At 39.7% G+C, this 16,118-nt stretch overlaps 1 long non-coding RNA gene across 1 annotated transcript; it reads left to right on the top strand.

Moving 5' to 3' along the window:
- Positions 1–271: 271 nt before the first annotated feature.
- On the top strand, positions 272–15,692 carry LOC109493833. Its single transcript, XR_006588496.1, has 2 exons — positions 272–8,053; positions 14,346–15,692. It is a non-coding gene; the product is annotated as an uncharacterized LOC109493833 (long non-coding RNA).
- Positions 15,693–16,118: the final 426 nt, after the last annotated feature.

Raw genomic sequence — 16,118 nt, forward strand, 5'->3', positions numbered from 1 at the left:
TAATATGCTCTTTCTCAGGAATAAGACTCAGTCCGCAGCAGGGTGGACCTGATAAGGGAAGCCAGAATGTGGGAGCCAGACCAGCTGTGGGAAGAAAACACAATATAGGAATTTCCCAGCTATATGCAGTACTCAGAGACATAATCATAAGACAGGCCCAGTGTCCAGCCACAGGTGAATGAGCCAGCATGAGGGCAGAGCATTGCACCATGGGAGACTGGCAGCCTGGGCAGCAAGGGGAGCACACTCAGCTACGGCATCTGAGGCCCAGGGTCAAGACTCCCACACATACACCAAGGGTGTAAGAAGATCCTGGCAGATCATATGGTGATGGGGAACATTAAGGGTACACAAAGATAAGGAAACAAATCAGTAACCTGTTATTGGAATGTGGACACAAGGTTAAGTAATGAGAGGAACACAATGAGTCATCTACTATGAGCAGTAGCTGACATGGGGCTCGGCTATTAACTGTGAACTCCAAAAAACTAAGTAGTTCCAGGCTTAACCCCCATGGCTGAAGGACAATGAAGAGGGTACTAAAATAATGACTGCATAATTAATAGTATTGCCCACTGAAAAATGCCCAGATCATAGGAGTCACTAGGAGAGTCCCCCACATGCACATTTTTAATGTTTATATGCAATAAATATTCCTTGAAAGCCTTCTCTGTATCAGATGCTATGCTGGTGCTGTATATTCAATCCTGAACACGACACAAGCCCTACTTTGAGAGTCTAATGACAGAGGGTGCTGGGACTCCTTCATTCCTGTTGTATCTCTATTGTGACCCTCATTACACCAGCTCCCATTACTGTCTTAAGAGGTAGGACTTTTTAGACCTGATTGTACTTTAGGAAGGAGGGAAGGAATCTCTAAACCAAACCCTAATCTCAGCTCCTTCTCTTGAGTAAGAGCTCTGGTGGAGGGTAAGGGAGCGGCAACTAACCCCAAAGTGAAGGCAGCCATCACCTAATCTCAGTCATCACCATTTGGGGCAGCCTGAAGCCCTGTCAGGATGAGGAATGTCCTAACAGGTCTCCCAGATGGAAAGCAGCACAGGCTGTCAAGGGCCAGTTAGGTATAAACTGGTTACCACATCAAGACAGAGTAAGCACACAAGACTGACCAGGACTGGGTCAAGAACACTGAGTAAGTCATGTGCTCATCATCCTGGGAAAGATGGCTTCAAGGAGGATGGCTGAGAAGGAAGAAGAGCTCAGAAAGATCTGCTTCTTTAGAAAGGCAAAAAGCCATGTGGATTGTTCAAGTGAGGTCTTGACAGTTGGGCCTTTCTCCCTCTGTGGAACCTCTTTAGGCCTAAAGATTCTAAACCAACTGCAGTGAGGCCCCTTAAGAAGGAGCCCTTCTCAGCAAAGACCTGCCTCCACTGTTGATATCAGAGTTGGGAAACTATGATCTCTGGGAATATTAGTCACTTGTGTGATGTGGTAGCTAATCAGCTGGTCCTCCTTCAGGAGGAGACTGAGGGTTAGGGCTGAGATAGATACTTCCCATATATTCTGCTCTCACTTTGGCTGTTGAAAATTTGGAGGACAGAGCTAAACACCTGAAATAAATTGTATAGCAGGAATCCCAGAGGAGGAGACATTTGGGGCCAGGATGACCTCCCTGACCCCTTCAGATGTTCACAGAAGCAGAAATTCAAAATACTCTCTTAATCCACTGTGCACACATTCATGTAGTGTAACTTAAAGGCTAATAGATTTGCTTTCCTTGGTTCCTTATTCTAAGTTTGGAAAGGCAAATATCAAAAATGAGATTTCTAATGATTTTTTTTACTAAAATGTAATTTTATCTTGTCAGCTTTTTTTTTTACTTGACTACTACTTTTGAAATAATCCTGACATTGATTTACATTTGATCATCATCTCCAGTTTTAAGTTTCCCTCATGTTACTGTTTGCCATCAGCCAGGTCCCTTTCAACAACATACTTGTAGCCACAGAGGAGTTTATTGGCCAGTAAAAAAATACTCTTCGAAAGTACATTCAAACCACCTCCAATCCATATTATGTTTCAGATTTCCTAAACTTGGGGGTGAAATTTTTTCTGAAGATCAAAAGTTATCATAAAAACTGAAGCCATGTTAAGATTACAAAGCTGGTTGGTTCCTGTGCTCTAGGACTTGCCAGAGAGATTCATGATCTGATCCAGTTTGAAATCTGAAGTGAAGGAATGCCACACCCAAATGAGCTTTCTTCTCTCTGTTGTCCCCATACAGAAAGAGGTCAATTTCTCTGCAATTCTTAGCACTTCAATCTATGAAATCATGGGGTTTATTTCCAGGGTACTAATAAAACCATTACTTTAAGGGAAGGCTGTTTCCAACAAGACTATATGAAAACTTTCTACAAATAGGCCAATGTGTTCATTGTTCAGAGCACTACTGATTCATTTCTGTCTCAGGGCCTTTGCTGTCTATTCCCATGATATGGAATGCCTTTGCCCTGGTCTCCTGCTGAGACCAAACTCTATTTCAATCTTCAAGGCCTAACTTAAGATGCACCTTCTCCCAAAAAAATTCTCTTGGTCTTTATCAACCTGCCCTCCCCCTCTTGTCTCCACCCCTAACCTGCTCAAATATATTTCTTGTGGCAGGTGATATCCCATGACATAGCATTCAGTACAGAAAAGGGCTAGAAGTACAGTAAGACAGCTTGATTGAGGAGGTCTCAGACTTCTGACAATGGAAGTATGGCCAGGTGCAGCTTAGTTCATGTAGTTTGGGGAAAAACAGACCTGCCCAGGACTGAATCCTCACTCTTACACTTACTAGCTATGTAGCCTCAGGCAGATTACTTTCCTTCCCTGGGCTGCAGTGTCCCTTTCAAAAATGCCATGGGGTTGCTTCCAGGCTAAAATTGGTTTAGGTGACGACCACTTTCCTAAACATTGGAGCTACAAAGTTGAGTAAGGTAAAGCCCTGATCTTGAAAAAGAGCTCAGAGTCTACAGACAAGCTATTTGCAATAGTTTCAGGCTCTTTGAGGGAAACAGTTAAGAGGTGTCATGGGAATAGTAAACTGAAAGCAGTAGGGAGTAGGGGAGAAACTGTGGAGTCTGAAGTGATACCAGAATTGCAGATCTGTGCTGAAAGCTGGAAAACAGTGACAGTAGTAGGAATGGAAGTGGAAGGAAGGAATGGAGAAAAGGAAGATTTGAGAGACATTCCAAGTAAAGCAAAATTACAGGCCTTGGCGCATTTCAGACTTAAGAAGATAGAGGAGATTGGTGACGAATCTTGACCAAATTTCTAGCTAAGGAGACAGACACAGGCACCGATAGAAATGGAGTTAACTGGTTTGGGTAGTGGAAGAGATCAACCTCTGCAGACAGCAGATATGTCTCACAAACAACTGATGCCAATCTTGAAGTCCAACAGCTTCTTTTTTCACAAGCCTACTGAGTCCTCTTCCTCACCCCACCTCCATCCCACTTGATTTTACTGAGAAAGTTCACTGGTACGTTGAAAAGTCAACTAGGTTTGCGAAACCTAGGCAAACAGCATGAACAACTAATAAGAAGTACACTCCCCATGCATCTTTTTTATTGGCTCTACTTGACTTTTAAAGTTAAAATGACGTTAGCCTAGGATAGCCCAGGTGTCTCTTGACCATTCCTCCAAGATTACAAATATCCAACTATCCTCTGAAGCTGCCCATGTAGAGCAAGGCAGTCTGGTCCGTTACAATTGGAGGATGGTACTTCCACATTCTGAACCAGTAACTGTCACCCAGGACCAGCCAGAACCTGCTTTCTGTGGAACCCCCAACCTCCTCCTTTCCACCTCAGACACTGAGCATGCTCACTGCAGATTAAGAAGGTGATTCCTCATATAGTCCCTAGTTTATAGAGATCAAAAACAAAAATGTAATGCATGCCTTTCCTTTGATCCAACAATTATAGAAATGTATACTAAGGAAATAATCAGAAGTGCACATAAATAAATGGCTGCAAAGATATCTTTTGAGGTATCCCTTTGGATTGGGGGGGGGACAGAAAATGCAGGGACATTCTGAATGCAAAACAATAAGGGAGTATTTCAATAAGTTGCCACATATCCACAGAAGGGAATATTATACAGAATTTAAAATATTATAAAGACATTTTAATGGCATGGGAAAATATTTAAAATACATTTTAATTAGCAAAAAAAGAGAACTACATATAACTCTGTTCTCAATTTTGTAACATACCCCCCCACACACACATGCCTTATATACATAAAGAAACACAAACACATACATACACACACATAGCCAAAGAAAAATAACCTGGGAGGTTATTACTATTATCTCTAGGTGGAGATGACTAAATAATTTTAAATTATTTTTTATTTTCTTCTTTGTACTTTTCTGTATTTTCCAATTATCTTTGAAATCTTTTGTAATCAAGAAAAAAAATTCTCAAAATAAAGGGAAATGGGCCATGAAATAGGCCATGACTTGAAGGGAAGAAACCTGTAGAGATGATATGTAAGCCATGGAGCATTTATTCCTTCCATACTTCAGGGGATATTTTTTTCTTTCCTGAACACGAGATGGCCAGTCTTTCCATCTCTTACCATAAAATGCCTGACAGCTTAGATTTCAAAGCTTTTCTTTAAAGCTCAGAGCTTCTCTCAATAAAACCTATATTCCTCCATGCCTAGGCAATAAATGGCCACAAGAATCTACTAGGTATTTGGAAACAATCATTTCTCTTTTCTTTATATTGACTGGATTAACTTTTGCCAAGAGACAAATGATCTGCCTGGATCACTCAGTTCCTTATTCTTTGATTTAATTAGGGATTAGATGGTAATAGACTGGAAATAAATTCTTTTCATTGACCTAAATTAACTTGGCTTTTGAAATATGGCATAGTCTCAACAATTATCTGAAAGGAAAAAATACATATATAATAACCCATTACATGCAGGAAACTGTACCAATCCAACCACTTAAACATGTCTCATTAACACCATCTGTAATAAATACTCCCAACTCTTTGAGTAATGGAAGCCATTTCTGTCCATAAGATAAAGGAATAAGGAAAGGTGGTGGGAAGGAATTCCCTTCCCAACAAGTATTTTTGGGTAGGAATCTATTTTTGTATCAAGATCATTTGTTGGCCAAGTCTTGTTTCTTGTTTGACAGACCTACTTCCCACCATGTGCCTCTGTCCTCTGCAGTATAGCTTCCACACAGTGATGGGATTTCTCTCCCTAAAACCCTCCATTTAGTATATTCATCTCTCCTCACAACTTACATTTTTATAGAAAATTGTGGTTTGCAAAGGCTTTCACACAAAAGATGTTGTGTGATCTTTAGAAAAACTCTAGAAGACAAGAATTTTACAGATGAAGAAACTAAGTTCAGAGAGATTGTTACTTGTCCAGATACTCCTGCTAGTAAGAAGTGGTTATCAGATGAAAACTTCCATTTTCTAGCATGTGATTGATTGTTTCATCTGTCAATAATCCTGATAATACCAATTTGTCTTGATGTTGAGTTTTAAGACATTTTCTCATCCATATGCATTTAACCACTTCCACACTGCCTCTCGATAATGATTAGTGTGTATGCTGTGTACCTAATCTCAAATTCATTTTAATGAAAATCATTCTTGGAGGATGGCACAAAGGACATTACCTAGAACAAGCCAGCGTGTAGACATTCAACCCATTGAAGCCGTCTGGGTAAGATGTACTTCATTCGCCAGAACTGTTGGATAACCTAGGGAGCTTAAGGTACCTGATCTTGTCTCCAGACATAGCCTTTGCTCTCCCAGGCCTTTTTTCTTTTCTGAGTTCTGACTCTGGTATGGCCCTTACTGACATAGTTGGTATGATCTCCTGCAGCAGGTAACTTGCTATCCTGTAACATGCTATTTTTAGATTTGTAATAATCTCCCCACACCCCACTCACTTACTCCATGTTTTGCCCACATCCTACTACATGCACACATACACACAAAGACATGCCCTAGACTATATAGTTGCCCTGAGAGGAGATACGGGTCTTACCCTTCTTACTGTATCTTCCTATTGCCAATAGATGCCTAAAATTTTTTGCTATGTTAAATTGATCACTATATTTTTAAATTAGAGTGTCTACTAGAAAGTACAGCTATGCAATTATAATTGTATATTTTATGACCCACTCTTTCCCCTACCTGCCTCTATTTCCTTTTTCTTACACCACAAATCCTTTCATTTATTTTAATACCTTTCAGCAAATAACTTTATATTTTATTTCATGGGATGGTGATCATAAGGCCTCTAACTTACTTCAGCCTAAGACTCTAACATTTGAATTAGCCTGGGAAAAGTTTGGGAAATCACTATTTATTCTATGCTTCTCATTCAATTTCTCTAGGCAAAATATCCTCTACTCTTTAAAAAGTGTATTCACTTCTAAATGACGATACAAATTTCATTTTTCGAGGTCAAACTAGCCCAATTCAATATTCTTTGTTGTTGTGCTCAATTATAAAATGGAAAGATTGGAAGAAAATACAATTTTATTATATAACATAATAACATGAGCTAGGCTAGAAATATTGTTTACCATGTCCTGATCACGTTTTCAAGATTTTTTTTAAACAGCTTGACAATATTTAATTTTGTTAGTAGAACGCGTGGTCTGGATTATTTCTTTTTTGAAATGTGGATGGATCTGGTAACTAAGGCATCTTAGAAGGTGAGTATTACATTTAAAGTCATGTTACAGGACTAGGGAAACAATCTCTTTGACATAGGACCCCATATTTTAGATACCACCATACAGGGTTGGTTGGGGACAACTTCAAGAGGGATGCTAGCATGTGTGTTCCCCCCTAATAAACACTCAAACACTCACTATCTCTAGGCAGAATGAGATTCTTTAACAAAACATGGATAAAGCACTTAATGCAAACTGTAAAATGTTTAGCCTATAATTTTCATTAATTACTGTCTCCAATACAGAGTGCTGCTGGGAAATTAAAACGTAAAAGCAATGCTTTTTTTTCCTTGTATTTATTGAGCAAGAAAAAGAAATGGAACAATAAGAGATACACTAAGGAAAAGTTAGTTCCCTGTTCATAATATATTAAAGGCAGTATTTTAAGGATGCTTCCTCATTCCTTGTGGGCCAGTCCTTTCCCTGAACACAGAATAAGCACAGCCCGCACTTCCATAAATGTTGTCTAGCTTTCACCAATAGCCCCCATATATCTCGGCCTATTCTGCCACAGCCTTTCTTTTAAAATAGCTAAATTCATTAGGGATTTCGGGAGGAAGTCATGTCACATTGAGACAAGTGAGTTTATGGTTTCCAAAAATAAAACAAAGTATGGACAAATGTGTTGGCAATGGAGAAAGGGTTATCTGCGGTACGAGATTTCCAAGGTCTGAGCCTGAAAACTATGAACTCTAATTATACTCTGATTGCCACCCAGGAAAATCCATCTTTTCCCCTGTGTTTCACTGATACTCTAAAATTGAAGTATTGTATAGACAAAAGAATACTGAGTTCTATGAAGTAAAGGGATTATATAATTAACAGTGCTTGAGAAATTATTATTACATTCTACCCCTCCCCCAAATCACGGATCCCAGACATTTCTATGCCCAGTCCCCCTTAGTAACTTTACCACTTGCTGTTCACATCTTCTAAACTCTCTGCCTAGTTTTCCTCCTGGCCATGACTGATGTATTTCTTTGTCCTGGAGGCAAAGAGCCATGTTACATATTCCTTTAAACTTTTACACCATTTTGGGGCCCTGCAATTTTTTTTTATAAGAATCTCCCAAGTTTCCTCATTCTTTGCCTCATTGTGACCTCTTCTTGGATTCATGATCTTTTCCAACCTTACAGAGGGAGCAGCCTCCTTCCTTAGCATCCATGTGTCAGTTTTGGTTTTTGTTTGTTGGTAATACTACCTTTTGCTCAATGTTCCTTGACGTCTCCTTGTGAAGAGAATACACAGAGCCCAGACAAGCTTCTACTGCTGTACAAATGGTTTCAAAATCTGAAAGATCTGGATTCAAATCATGGTTCTAAAACTGTAAGCAACCTGAATAGGCTTTCTGAACTCCACTGTCCTCATCTTTGGAATGGGAATCCCAGTATGTGCTTCATAGTACTGATGTGAGGGTTCAATGAGATTGCACCTGTAAAAATATCAATATACTTCCTGGCATCTCCTGAGTGCCTTCCACAACACTTCTTCTGCCCTCATAAGTTTTTAATTAAATATTATATCTGACCACACATTTCAGGAGTTAAGTCACTCATGCTTCCTATAACTCTTTGGAAATTGCTCAGAATGTACTATTGGTCTCCTCTAACTTCATCTCATTTATACATTTCATGCAGATTGTAAATCTATTCTAACTGTTGGTTAAGACTCAAGATGTTGCTTACCACAGCAAAGAAAATCATTTCTGGGTTTTAAATACTCTCTTCTTTTTTCTTCTTTTCCTAAAGTTCGGTCAAGTGCAAACATTTCAAACTTGAATTCAGCACTTTTCCCAAGTAAGGCAATCAGGATATACCAATACCAATTTGGCATACCCGTACACAATGTGATATTCAATATAAAAAGTGGGTTATAAGAAGCAAAGAATCAGAAATTGTAATAAAGTAGAGGAGGGGGAAAAATTCTAATGGCATTCAGGACCAAAATTGAGCTGTCCGAATCTATTGTTTATACGTGGGCTTAATTTCACCAGAACTGCTTGCTCAGCTTAACATAAATCCAGGAGGAAAAAATCCACTTTCACATGAAGAAATATGAACTGGAATTCATAGATACAGCAAGAAAAAAAGTTCAGCTCTCATCCGTCTACATGAGCAAAATTATTTCACTAATGCTCCTTCTGATTCATGGTTTCTACTTTGTGACAGTTTTAGATGGAGACCACATAAACTAAAAGGTCTCTTTTGTACCAGAAGAGAACAAGCAGTGTGCTCTTCAGATTAGGCTGACGGATTATGCCTGAGTCACCAGTGTATCCAAAGATGGGATGTTACAAGTTTTGCAAGTCTGCCCCTGAACGCCAGCCCTCCCTGGGTGGGGCAGAACCAATATATTTAGAGATCTCTGCAAAGAAAGCAGGGAGTGTGCAAATTCTTTCTGATAGGTGCTGTGTATCACTCTACTTTAGATCTTTTGAGTTGTCAGTTCAGGAAATACAAATATGCTTCAGTGAGGCAAGGCATTCAAAAGGGATGCTGGACATCAACCTCCCCACATCCTGCCTTTCACTTTTCCACCCACCTTCTCTGAAAGTTCAAACTATTCAAAAAATTAATACACTTCTAATGCTACAGTAATCTTCAGTGAGCTGGAATACATGTTCTTAGACTGAGAAAGGCTGCCTCAGACCGGGAACAAATTTTCCCAAATGTCAACACCCAATAGAATTCCCAGGAGAAAATATGGGGAGATTATTTCCTCCCAGAGCAGCTATTTCCTTAGAATGTCCTATTGAAATGTTCTTTGTGGGGTGCCTGGGTGGCTCAGTCAATTGAGCATCCAACTTCAGCTCAGATCATGATCTCGCGGTTCGTAAGTTCGAGTCCCACGTCAGGCTCTGTGCTGACAGCTCGGAACCTGGAGCTTGCTTCAGATTCTATGTCTCCCTCTCTCTCTGCCCCTCCCCTGCTCACATTCTGTCTCCCTCTCTCTCTCAAAAATAAATAAAGATTTAAAAAATTAAAAAAAAAAAAAAGAAATGTTCTTTGTTACTGTGAGCCATAGCCTGCTAATGATCTGGGCTAGCACTATGGGTTTTGCCCTATTGAGCTGTAGAAAAGAAGTTTCTTTGTTCCCTATCACAACTCTTGAAAGTCTTGAAGTCTCCTCTTAGATTATTGTGTTCTTTATTAAACAAGACACCTTCATTCTTTACACCAAATCTGTTCAAAAAACATCACAGTTCTGCCATGACTACCAAAAGATAGCAATGATATCTTAAGTAGCACCAAGGAAATCTATCTGTAGGGAACAGACAGACCTAATCCTTTCTTCTTTGTAAATAGCGGTTTCCAGTGCACCTGAAATGTAGACTCATTTGTGGATGTCCAACAAGAACACAAATACTAGAAATACTCTCCAAAAGAATCAACTTTCATGGAGTTAAGCTTTATCCTCATTGGCAGATATCCAAAAAGGAAACCTGATGTTCTTACTTGATAGCCACACCTTCAGAATATAAAGCTGTTCTTCGGGTCAGATAAGTCAGTTGGATTTTTAAGTGGGGTCTACAAAGGAATTCAGCACAGTGAAAGACCTAGATCTATCAAGGGTGAACTTAAAGCACAGAGCTATACATTAATGCAACTGTTGTAAATTGATGGTTTCCCATAAAGCGTGATAAATTGTAGAGTGGCATCATAGATTCTGCAGCCAGATGTGCTATGTATTCATGTGATAATGGAAGATGAATGTTTGCTGCATATATCATCCTGAATTTGGTTCTTTGTGAACAATTTTTCCCTTTGTTTTTGAATTTATCAAAGCCAAAATACCTAATCCATTCTTCAAGTGAAGAAACAGAGTTGGAATTATTATTGACTGATTTTGTTTTTTTACAAATGGTTAGGCTTTTCTTTTTGTATTCGACAAGTCAAGATAGACTGCAGTGTTACCTAAACCAAAAAGAGATAAAATGGAGATTTCAGATACTGACATGTAGCTACTAAAAAAGCAAAGAGAGGGCTTGCTTCTTGAAAACAAGTTGGTGCATTAATTTTCCACAAAGTTCCCATCAGATGTCATCAAATTCAACGCACTGTGCAGATGGGAAAGACTGACTATTGAAACAATTAACTATTGTGAGTCATTTCCTCAATCTGCTTTTGTTTTAGCCAATATGTCAAGTGGTGACAGACACTGTTAAATTTCACAAGCTCTACTGTCTTCTTGGAAACGGCATAATACAATTGACATAGCTCAGCTTGATAAATCTGCCAAACTAATGGTGGGGCCTCTTTCCTTCTACTTTTCAATGCCAAAATCTAAAGATATTATATAGAACCTATTCAACATGAAGAACACAAAGTCCATTTTATCCTCTCTGAATACTCCCATTTAATCACCTGCTGGCTCTTAGTTTCCCAATCCTTTTGAATTGGCACTAAAATGAATATGGTAAAAACTTTATATATTCAGTCTCCACTATCTCAGAAAAATGCTGTCATGGATGCTGAATTTTCCTGAAGTTTGCCACTTGCTTCAGCTTGGTCTGAAAGTCTATTACTTTAGATGACCTAATTCACCACTTAACACTTCAGGTGACTTTTAGACAATCAAAAGCTACTTGTCCTAATCTAACTAAAACATTTTCTAATCTTAGAGGTATGACTTTACTATTTGTGTGCACCATGTCACTTGCAGGTCTAAGGAAAGTAGGGGGAAACCGTTGTGTTGTCCCATGATGGTCTTGCTCCAATCAGGAAAAAGATCTCTAGGCAGCTTCTCTTGCACAAGATTCAAATTCACTAGCCATTCCTTTATAACTCCTTCATTCGTATGGCACAGTAGCTCACCAATTTCTAGAAGGCAGCTCTGACTGTCTGTCTCTAGGGGAAAGTACAGTGAGTCCTCAGAAACTCAGGTAAGCCAGAAGCCAGGCCATACCTCACTCCCTAACACTAGAGAGATTGCAACTAGCTGCAGTGGCCAGCGGTTAAGGCATTATTTAACAGGAATGACCAGTCAACTAATATCTGACAAAGGAGTCAAGAATACACAATGGAGAAAGGATAGTCTTTTCAATAAATGCTGTTAGGAAAACTGGATGATCACATGCAGAAAAATGAAATTGGATCCCTACCTTACACCACTCACAAAAATTAGGTCGAAATGAAATGAACACTGAAACATAGACCTGAAACAGCAAGACTCCTAGAAGAAAACATAAGGAAGAACCTCTTTGACATCGGTCTTGGCAATGATTTTTTGGATATGACACCAAAAGCACAAGGAACAAAAGCAAAAATCAATAAATGGCAGTACATCAAATTAAAAACCTTTTGCACAGCAAAGGAAACAATCAACAAAATGAAAAGGCAGCCTATGGGGGCGCCTGGGTGGCTCAGTCGGTTAAGCGGCCGACTTCGGATCAGGTCACTATCTCACAATCTGTGAGTTCGAGCCCCGCGTCAGGCTCTGTGCTGACAGCTCAGAGCCTGGAGCTGTTTCAGATTCTGTGTCTCCCTCTCTCTCTGCCCCTCCCCTGTTCATGCTCTGTCTCTCTCTGTCTCAAAAATAAATAAATGTTAAAAATTTTTTTTAAAAAAGGCAGCCTATAGAATGGGAGAAAATGCTTGCAAACCACATATCTGATACTTAATATACAAAATATATAAATCATACAATAGCAAAAAAAACCCAAACAATCCAATTTAAAAATAAACAAGGAACCGAATAGATACTGGTCCAAAGAAGACATCCAAGTGGCCAACAGATACATGAAAAAATGCTCAACATCCCTCATCATCAGGGAAATGCCCTCATCATCAGGGAAATGCAAACCAAAACCACAATGAGATATCCTTCACATCTATTAGAAAGGCTGTCATAAAAACAAAAACAAAAACAAAAACAAAAACAAAAACAAAACAAATAAGTGTTGGCAAGGATGTGGAGAAAAGGGAAGTCCTGTGCACTGTTGGTGGGAATGTAAATTGGTAGAGCCACTACAGAAAATGGTAAGGAGGTTTCCCCCAAAATTAAAAATACAACTATGATATGATCCATCAATCCTTTTTGGGATATATATCCAAAGAAAATAAAAACAGGACGTTGAAAAGATGTCTGAACTCACATGTTTACAGCAGCATTATTCACAAAGCCAAGGAAGAGAAACGATCTAAATTATTGTCAATAGATGAATGGATAAAAAAGATGTGCCCCCCCCCCCACACACACACACAAATTATGTGATGTGACAGAGGGGTGATCATATTGTAATACATAAGTGTATCAAATCAACACATTGTACACCTTAAACTTACACAATGTTATAGATCAATTATATCTCAATAAAGTTGGATAAAATAAGCAAAATGGGTGGCCATTCCAGATAGTTCAAAGGCAACAACTGACCCAGGATTAGATGAACACAGAAGCTAGTATGCAAGCAGAAACCACTAGTTGGGATTATGGCCGTCGTCAGAAAGACTGTCCAAACTCGACAGGACCCCCGTCAGCAAAATGCACACAATCACTGACCAACCTCAAATACACTCTCACTATCCCTTGGCAGTCCTATCGCATTTCTCTAGTGCATGTACTCTCCATTCTTATAGATGACTTTCACACATTCCCTCTCTTAAAACCTCTCCCAACACCTTCTTTCCCATCCCTTCTGATGACCTTTCTTCTTCATGTTAAAGAAAAATTGGAGCAACCAGAAAGGCAACCTCTGTGGGTTTCTACCGCTGCATCCACCTACCTACCAACTTCTGCACCTATACAGTGTGGTTCCGCACCTGGGAACATACTCTCCATGCTCTTACGTAAAGCCCACCCTTCCATCATAGCACTCAGTCTTTTGCCTCCTTGAAGATGGAGAGGTGTCTCCACTCACCCTCTTCTGTATCGCCAAACTTCCCTCTCTACTGTCTCTTCCCTTTTTGTACAAATGTGATCTTAATTCTCCCATCTTTTTTTTTAATGTTTATTTATTTGAGAGACAGAGTATGAGAGGGGGAGGGACAGAGAGAGAGGCAAACCCAGAATCTGAAGCAGGCTCCAGGCTCTGAGCTGTCAGCACAGAGCCCGACGTGGGCTCAAACCCACCAACTGCGAGATCATGACCAGGGTCAAAGTCAGCGCTCAACCAATTAAGCCACCCAGGCACCCCTTAATTCTCCCATCTTAAGAAAAAGATGTCTCTTTAGAGACTAAAGAATCCTTATACTGAGGCTAGTGGTCCTCAAACCTAAGTCAACGTAACAGTCTCCTGGGGAGCCTGAATAAGAATATCAGTGCCAGGGGGTCCTGCTTTTCCAGAGATTGAGTTCGTCGGTCTGGATTATGACATGGGCATTAGAGTTTTGTGCATTTGATGTGACTCTAATGTGCATCCAAGGTAGAGAAGCACTGATCTAATCTAGATTCATCATTAAATGAGGTACCAAAAGTCGAGAGAGGTGCACAGCAGCTCACCCAAGCCCAGACAAATCATTCATGGTAGAGCCAATACAAAAATCCAGCAAAGCTAATTCCCAGTCCAGTGCTCTTTTGACAACATCAGGCAAAATGTCCTATACAAAAATGTAATCTCTGGCAAAGAACCATGAATGCCACCATAAGTAATGAACTTGCTAATTGTTCATCTCCACAGAGAATACTGGCCTTTCCGTCTTTGGTCACAAAAGGAGAGCTTAAACAGAGATGCTGAGAAGGCAAGTATAGCAGAGAATGTGAAGAAATCCCCGCCATGGTACCCACAGCAGATGTTTTCGAAGTTTGGGGATGGTGAAGGACCCAGGGGACGGTGCCAAGGAGCAGCACGAGGTGCCGTGTGATAAATGGAGCTGTCTCTTTCCCATTACAGGAACATAGCAAGTTTCAAGAGCAAATCAGAAACCTAGAATGATTAATTGTGTAGTCTACAACGAGTCCTGTTGTGTTTGTCTATGAATCCCTTTGCTCTGAAGATCAGACACACCAGGTGCAGAGAAACACCTGGCTATGATGAACCCTGTGAGTTTCTTAGTAACCCACTCCAAAAAAAAGGGGAACAGTGGTTTTGTTTACAGGTGAACAGTAGGAAGGGGATCAAAGCTGGTGAGAAAACTGAAATGGTGGAGTAAGAACAAAAGCATCCCTTTAACATCAAGCCAAGCGCTGTCATATCTCTGGCTTAGCTTCCTCTTTCTCTATACCTGCTTGGCATCAATGAGGAACAAAGTATTTTAAGGAAGTCATAACTTCGTTCTTACTTATTCCCACCCACCGATTCCGCTGTCACCTCACAGTCACCTTTGCATATGACCTAAGGCAGTTTCAGCTGAGCGTTAGCAGTGAAGAGCATAGCCATTGAGCACACCGGTTTCTGGGCCCAAACCCCCATTTTACTACCCATGTGACATGGCACAAATTATCGAAAGTCTCTGTGCTTCACCATCTGCCCAAATATGATATAACGTTAATAATACCCACCTAGGAATTCTTATCTAAGTAAAGTACACAAGAATGTAAGATGCCTGAAACAATCAGTAAATAGTAGCTATTGTTGTTAAACAAGATGGCCAGGGAGATTACTGTTATTTTTCTTTAAAGTGTAACCAGCACGTTAACAATACTGTTTGCATACTAAATGAGTGTGTCAATTACACATAGTTATTGACCCTTCCTTAAAGCTGATGAGGTACACTAATATTTAGTTAGCTAATTTTGTTGAACTGTAGAGGCAGCATGGCTTGGTGGAAAGATCTAGATTCAAATGCCAGCTCTATTGTTCACTAATTGGAAGCCTTAAAAAAAAAAGAAAGGTGTTTAATCTCTCGATGCCTCATCTGTTCTTTAAAAAGTGAGAAGAAAAATACTTCATTTTCAGGGTGGTAGTAAGAACTAAATGAGAGAATGCAAATGCCTAGTGCATAATAGGTGTCTGTAATAAAGGACCGTTGACAAGACAGCACACATTTACCTTACAGCAATAAAAGTGCTCTCCATTTTTAATACCCTTTAATTGTTTTCATGAATTCATAGCAGCATTCCTCCAAATTAGTCTGAATTTGTTATGTTTTGTCATGTGGTTTAATTCCAAGTACAGCTAAATGACAAGTGACCACGTCAGAATGGTGCTGGGGGAGGGTATCATCTAAAACAGATTAATGTGGATGCAGCTCTTTTAAAAATATCTAGGGGGGAAAACTCTAAAATGTCTCTTGAACATACCTCAAGCTGTTAGAGAGAGGAAGCTTTTACGTTTATCTTTTCTAAGGGTAAACGATTGGGTTTAGATTAATTGAAAACAAGGAGGGGAAAAAATGCACAGATCTATGTAAAACAGAGAGTGTCTATGACAAGTGTTTCCAAATACGTGGTTTCCAAATACGTAATTGGTACATTATATATCTCTGGCTTCTCTGATTTCTAAAAAGCCATG

Source organism: Felis catus, chromosome D4 (genome assembly GCF_018350175.1).
Source record: "Felis catus isolate Fca126 chromosome D4, F.catus_Fca126_mat1.0, whole genome shotgun sequence".
Lineage (NCBI taxonomy): Eukaryota > Metazoa > Chordata > Mammalia > Carnivora > Felidae > Felis > Felis catus.